This window comes from Rhinopithecus bieti, unplaced genomic scaffold, assembly GCF_001698545.2.
Source record: "Rhinopithecus bieti isolate Rb0 unplaced genomic scaffold, ASM169854v2 scaffold_49470, whole genome shotgun sequence".
NCBI lineage: Eukaryota > Metazoa > Chordata > Mammalia > Primates > Cercopithecidae > Rhinopithecus > Rhinopithecus bieti.
Window position 1 is genome coordinate 63,203 of NW_016819447.1, and position 6,159 is coordinate 69,361.

General features: G+C 47.2%; 1 protein-coding gene across 1 annotated transcript in view; it reads right to left on the minus strand.

Annotated features, from left to right (window-relative positions):
* The window catches only part of TRMT2B (tRNA methyltransferase 2B), a 40,691-nt gene extending 35,535 nt beyond the window's left edge, over positions 1-5,156 (minus strand). Inside the window, exon 1 of the mRNA XM_017858976.1 lies at positions 4,829-5,156. The gene's annotated coding sequence lies outside the window, so the exon portion shown is untranslated. The remainder of the gene's footprint in view (positions 1-4,828) is intronic.
* Between the last annotated feature and the right edge of the window lie 1,003 nt (positions 5,157-6,159).

Consider the following 6,159-nt stretch of genomic DNA (forward strand, 5'->3'; position numbering starts at 1 on the left):
AAAAAAAAAAAAAAAAAAAAAAAAAGTACTTAGGCCAGGTACAGTGTGGCTCACGCCTATAATCCCAGCACTTTGGGAGGCCAAGACAGGAGGACTACTTGAGCCCAGAAGTTTGAGACCAGCCTGGACAACACAGGGAGACCCCATCTCTACAAAAATTAAAATATTAGCCAGGCATGGTGGCATGTGCCTGTAGTCCCAGCTGTTCGGGAGGCTGAGGTGGTAGGACCACTTGTGCCCAGGCAGCCATGATCATGCTCCAGCCTGGGCGACAAAGCAAGACCCTGTCTTGATTAAAAAAAAAAAAAAAGTACTTAGCAGAAGATCAGACAGGTATGTTTGTGAACCTCTGAGCAGAGTCCAACACCTGGCAAAATCTCTTCAGTAAGTATTAATAGTAACTGTCATGATGTGTTTAAAGACAGTATTTAACTGAGTAGAGGTGGCAACACTGAAAGAGGGGAGTAGGAGAAGGAACAATGGGAGTAACAATGAGACAAAAGCTGGAAGAGTTAACATGGGTGACACTGAGAACACAAGTAGAGGGCTTCCCTTTGCAACACAGGACTCTACGATACATCTACATTGCTGTGAAAGCACCTGGTTTTTGTTTGTTTTAAAAATGAGATGGGGTGGGCCGGGCATGGTGTCTCACACCTGTAATCCCAGCAATTTGGGAGGCCGAGGTAGGCGGATCGCCTGAGGTCAGGAGTTCGAGACCAGCCTAGCCAACATGGCGAAACCCCATCTCTACTAAAAATACTAAAATTAGCCAGGCGTGGTGGCAGGCACCTGTAATCCCAGCTACTCAGGAGGCTGAGGCAAGAGAATTGCTTGAACCTGGGAGGCAGAGATTGCAATGGGCCAAGACTGCAACAGAGCAAAACTGGGCAGCAGAGCGAGACTCCATCTTAAAAAAAAAAAAATGAGATGGGGTCTATGTTTTCCAGGCTGGTCTCAAACTCCTGGACTCAACCAATCCTCCTGTCTCGGCCTCCCAAAGTGCTGGAATTATAGGCATGAGCCACCATGCCTAGCCATAAGCACCTATTTTAAGTACTTAGGACACTTGAATGGACTTAGCCTGACATCCTATTAACCTGCTGTGAAATTTGTATTTTGCCCTTAAGTTCTACCTTGGATTTCATCCCAATGTTGTCATAGCCTAATTCAGAATTTTATATTTATACATACATACACACACACACACACAAATTATTGCTAAATTAACATTCCATGATCAATAAGTAACCTAGAGGATGACGACATAGGTGCTGCAATATTTAGCCCATACACCATTTTGTATGATTACAAAGTACTACAGAAAGTGACTGTCACAGCATGTGACATTTGGGGGGATTTCAAACTTTTTACAGAATATATTTAAGCTGGCCCAGAGTTCAGGTGTTAATGATAGCACCCTCCACTCAACACCCCCCCATCAAGAGGCAACAAGACAGTAAAGAACACAGGCTTTGGAGCCATGTTCTTTGTTTCAAAAAAAAAAAAAAAGGAAGAGTCTTACTTTGTCGCGCAGGCTGGAGTGCAGTGGCACATTGTTGGCTCACTGCAACCTCCACTTCCCGTGTCAAGCCATTCTCCTGCCTCAGCCTCCCAAGTAGCTGGGATTACAGGCACCCCCCACTGCACCTAGCTAATTTTTGTATTTTTAGTAGAGACAGGTTTTCATCATGTTGGCCACCCTGGTCTCAAACTCCTGACCTCAAGTGATCCATCTGCCTCAGCCTCCCAAAGTGCTGGCATTACAGGCATGAGCCACTGCATTCAGCTGGAGCCATGTTCTAATCCCAGCTCTACTTCTCACTGGCTAAGCGGTTTTAGGCAAGATATTACTACTTAAGCACTATGAATCTCAGTGTCACTATCTATACAAATAGGACTAAGAACACCTATCTTTACGGTTTTGGTGAGAATTAAAAGCGTTCATATATATGACATGTTCAGGACTGTGCTTAAGACAGCCAGTGCTCAATATGTGTCACTGCCCTTCCTTAGGCTCTGATTCAAAGCATATCACTTGGTTTCTTCATGCCTCAACATCTCCAACCTGCAAAACTGACAAGATGTAATAATGCATGCAAGTGCTGAGGATGAGTACAGTTATGTGAGAAATTTCAAAAACAACATACACACATACACACGTAAGTTTTCTGACCCTCTACATGAGTGCCTGCTGGAGTGTAGTGAGGTTATGGCCTATGTTGGACTACCTGTTAATACAATCAAAAGTGTGTGGCAGCCGGGTGCAGTGGCTTACAACCATAACTCCCAGTACTTTGGGAGACCAAGGCAGGAGGATTGCTTAAGGCCAGGAGTTTGAGATCAGTCTGGGCAACACAGCAAGATCCGGTCTCTACAAAAAATTTTAAAAATTAGCCAGGTGTGGTGGCACACACCTGTGGTCCTAGCTACTTAGGAGGCCAAGGCAGAAGGATCACTTAAGTCCAGCAGTTTAAGGCTGCAGTGAGCTATGACTGTGCCACTGCATTCCAGCCTAGGAGGGAGACCTTGTCTAAAAAAAAAAGCCAGGGTGGCTCACGCCTGTAATACCAGCACTTTGGGGGGCCGAGGCGGGCAGATCACTTGAGATTAAGAGTTCGAGACCAGCCTGGCCAACATGGTGAAACCCCGTCTCCACCAAAAATATACAAAATTAGCCAGGTGTGGTGGCACATGCCTGTAATCTGAGCTACTCAGATGGCTGAGGCAGGAGAATTGCTTGAACCCGGGAGGCAGAGGTTAAAGTGAACCGAGATCCATGCCACTTCACTCCAGCCTAAGCAACAGAGACTCCTTCTCAAAAAAAAAAAAAAAAAAAAGTGTGTGGGCTATGAGAGAATGTACGTGTTTGATATGGAGAATGGCAAAAGCCAGAGAAAGGAAATGAATGAAGAGGCAAGAGACACAAAGAATAACTTGGTGGGTCTGAGGAGGCCAGGGGCCTTGAAGCCCAGACTACAGGGGAAGGGAGTAGAGCTGATCTAGGAAAGGGGTCCTGTCCCTCCAGTCAGCAGGAAAGTCAGGAGGAAGGAAACTGCAGGCCCAATTGAGGATTTGCAGAGGAGGGACAAGGGAGCTGAGGAATTTGAAGACAGCTATTCCCACCCCAACAACATTTAGACTTTTTTTTGTGAGTGTGTGGGTCCTCTGACTGGTGACTCCGCCATGACTGTAGTTCATTTGCCCTATACCCCAGCAGGAGGGTCCTTGTCCATCTAGGTCTCTTCCAAATTATCAAGTATGGTCTAAAACAGGACCTTATCATTTCAAGGTGCCAAGCAGCCATCATTCTAGGTAAAAGCCTGTCATATTTAGTAACTTCTGTGGTGAAATTTCTTTTTCAAGGCAGCACACTCATACCAGTCAAGGTGAGTTCTGTTTCTTTGTTTCTTAATGTCAGGGGAGGCATTTGTTCACAGAAGAGACTATTTCCTTTTTATATCTTGTCCTGTTTTAAATACGTTCTTGGGGCCGGGTGCAGTGGCTCACGCCTGTAATCCCAGCACTTTGGGAGGCCGAGGAGGACGGATCACCTGAGCTCAGGAGTTCGAGACCAGACTGACCAACACGGAGAAACCCTGTCTCTACTAAAAATACAAAATTAGCCAGGTGCAGTGGCGCACGCCTGTAATCCCAGCTACTCGGGAGGCTGAGGCAGGAGAATTGCTTGAACCTGGGAGGCAGAGGTTGCAGTGAGGCAAAATCCCAACATTGCACTCCAGCCTGGGCAACAAGAGTGAAACTCCATCTCAAAAAAATAAAAAATACAATAAATAAAGGCTTGGGAGCCAGGTGTGGTGGCTCACGCTTATAATCCCAGCACTTTGGGAGGCCGAGGCGGTGGATCATGAAGTCAGGAGCTCGAGACCAGCCTGACCAACACAGTGAAACCCAGTCTCTACTAAAAATACAAAAATTAGCTGGGCGTGGTGGCAGGCGCCGTAATCCCAGCTACTCCGGAGGCTGAGGCAGGAGAATCACTTGAACCTGGGAGGCAGAGGTTGCAGTGAGCTGAGATCGCACCACTGCACTCCAGCCTGGGCGACAGAGCTAGACTCCGTCTCAAAAAAATAAAAAATAAAAACAATAAATAAATGCTTGGGCGTTTTTTCCTTAGCAAAAGAAAAAGGTGTGTGAACGGTTGTGCTCGACTGTTCTATACCTGCCTCAGGAATTGATCAGGAAGAGCCATGGAGTCCAGAGTAGCCCAGATAGGAAGGCAGGCTAACTCTCCTGTGCTCCGAGAGATTCAAATCAAAGAGACTATGTGGTAGGTCTGACCTGCGCAGGGCCAAGGAACCCTTCTGGAGCAAAATGTTCACCCACCGACAAGGGTCCTGCTTGCACTCTGCTCACCCTTCCTTCAGTTGGACCGGCCCCAAACACTATTCCTTGCTAAACCAAATGAGCAAATGGGTTCTCTGCTGTATCCCGACTGCAGCCCACAGGCAGTTAGGTCCTTGTCTCCCCAACAAGACTCCACTAGCCCTTCCATTCCCTTCTTCTTTAGGCAAGTTCTGCCCACTGTGTCTGTAGGAAGGGTTAACAAAGAGGAGACACTAGGAAAGGATACCACTAAATTTGGCCGGACTGCAGGGCCCCGGAAGGACGTAAAGTAAGGGAGTGGGAGGAGTTAGGGCACAGGCCCACGCTAGGCTGGACACGACCTTGCGCAGTCACCGTCAGGTCCCGTCCCCAGCCCCGTCTGCCTCCTCCATTTCCCGCCCCGCGGACAGTTTGGCATAGTAGGGAGTTTTCTGTAACGCAAGGGTTAAATCAGGTTTTCCGGGCTATTTCTCCACCTTACCTTACTTCATAACCAATAAATCCTCTTACAAACCCGAGGCGGCAAACTAAAAGGCCAGCGGATGGCCTGGTTTGCTGCGGCGGTGAAACAGTCACTTCCTGGTGCGCAAGGCGCCTCTACTCCCGCCGCAAGCGCAGCCAACCCTTGGCAAGCGCGGCGGGACGCGGGGCTCCTCCCAGCGTCGGCGAGGCAGCAGGCCCCGGCACCCCGACTCCGCTCGGGGAGTGCCCCTCCCTACTTTGCTGGGGGAACCTTCTATGGAGACCTTCCTTAAAAGCACTCATAGCCCTAATACCCGCCGCCTTCCTTTAAGTTCTCTTCTCCTCCCCTCCCCGCGGCCCCGCCCACCACCTGCTCTTTTCTCACTGTCCCATTGGTGGATCTACATAAGAGACTCACGAAGAAACTCAGACTACAGTGTTAACTGCGTTACCCATCCCTGGGGTGCTTGCAGTTTAAGTCTTCCAACTTAAGGAATAGTTTTCTAATGGTAGAATTGCAGACATCAGATCCATAATAGGTTGGAAGATTGGGAAATGAGGAGCAGGGTGGTTTCCTGAAATGGCATCCTTTGGTAAAAGTCAGGCCTATTCTGAGCCGTGGGGTTTTTCAGGCATTTATTCTCTATTTTACACTGCATCAGAAAAATACTTTATAGTTTCTTCACTGGATCCCACTCAAGACTATTAAATCCTAAACCTTCAGAAATAATTTTTTTCTTCAACTACAGAACTCAAAAGAAGACAGATGTCTCTTTTGATTGATTCGCTACCTCCTGGACTACGTTCAGTAGCCCAGCCACATGAGTAAGAAAACTTGAGGTATACACACATCTGTGTGCTGTAAAATATTGTTGCTTTAATAGAGTAAAATTTACAGCAAAGTGAACCTACCAGGCTGGGCACTGTGGCTCACACCTGTAATCCCAGCACTTTGGGAGGCCGAGGAGGAAGGATCAGCTGAGGTCAGGAGTTCGAGACCAGCCTGACTAACATGGTGAAACCCCGTCTCTACTAAAAATACAAAAATTAGCTGGGTATGGTGGCGCACACCTGTAATCCCAGCTACTTGGGAGGCTGAGACAGGAGAGTCATTTGAACCCAGGAGGTGGAGGTTGCAGTGAGTGGAGATCACACCACTGCACTCCAGCCTGGGCAAAAAGAGTGAAACTCTGTTTCAAAAACAAAAAGTGAACGTACATTTAATGATACTTAATTTTTATGCTTAATAATAATTGTGCTTAAGTGGAAAACACTTTGTAGTCAACATTTCATTTATTAATATTTATTCAAAGCATAACATTCCTATTATGTGTAAGGCAATGCGTTAGC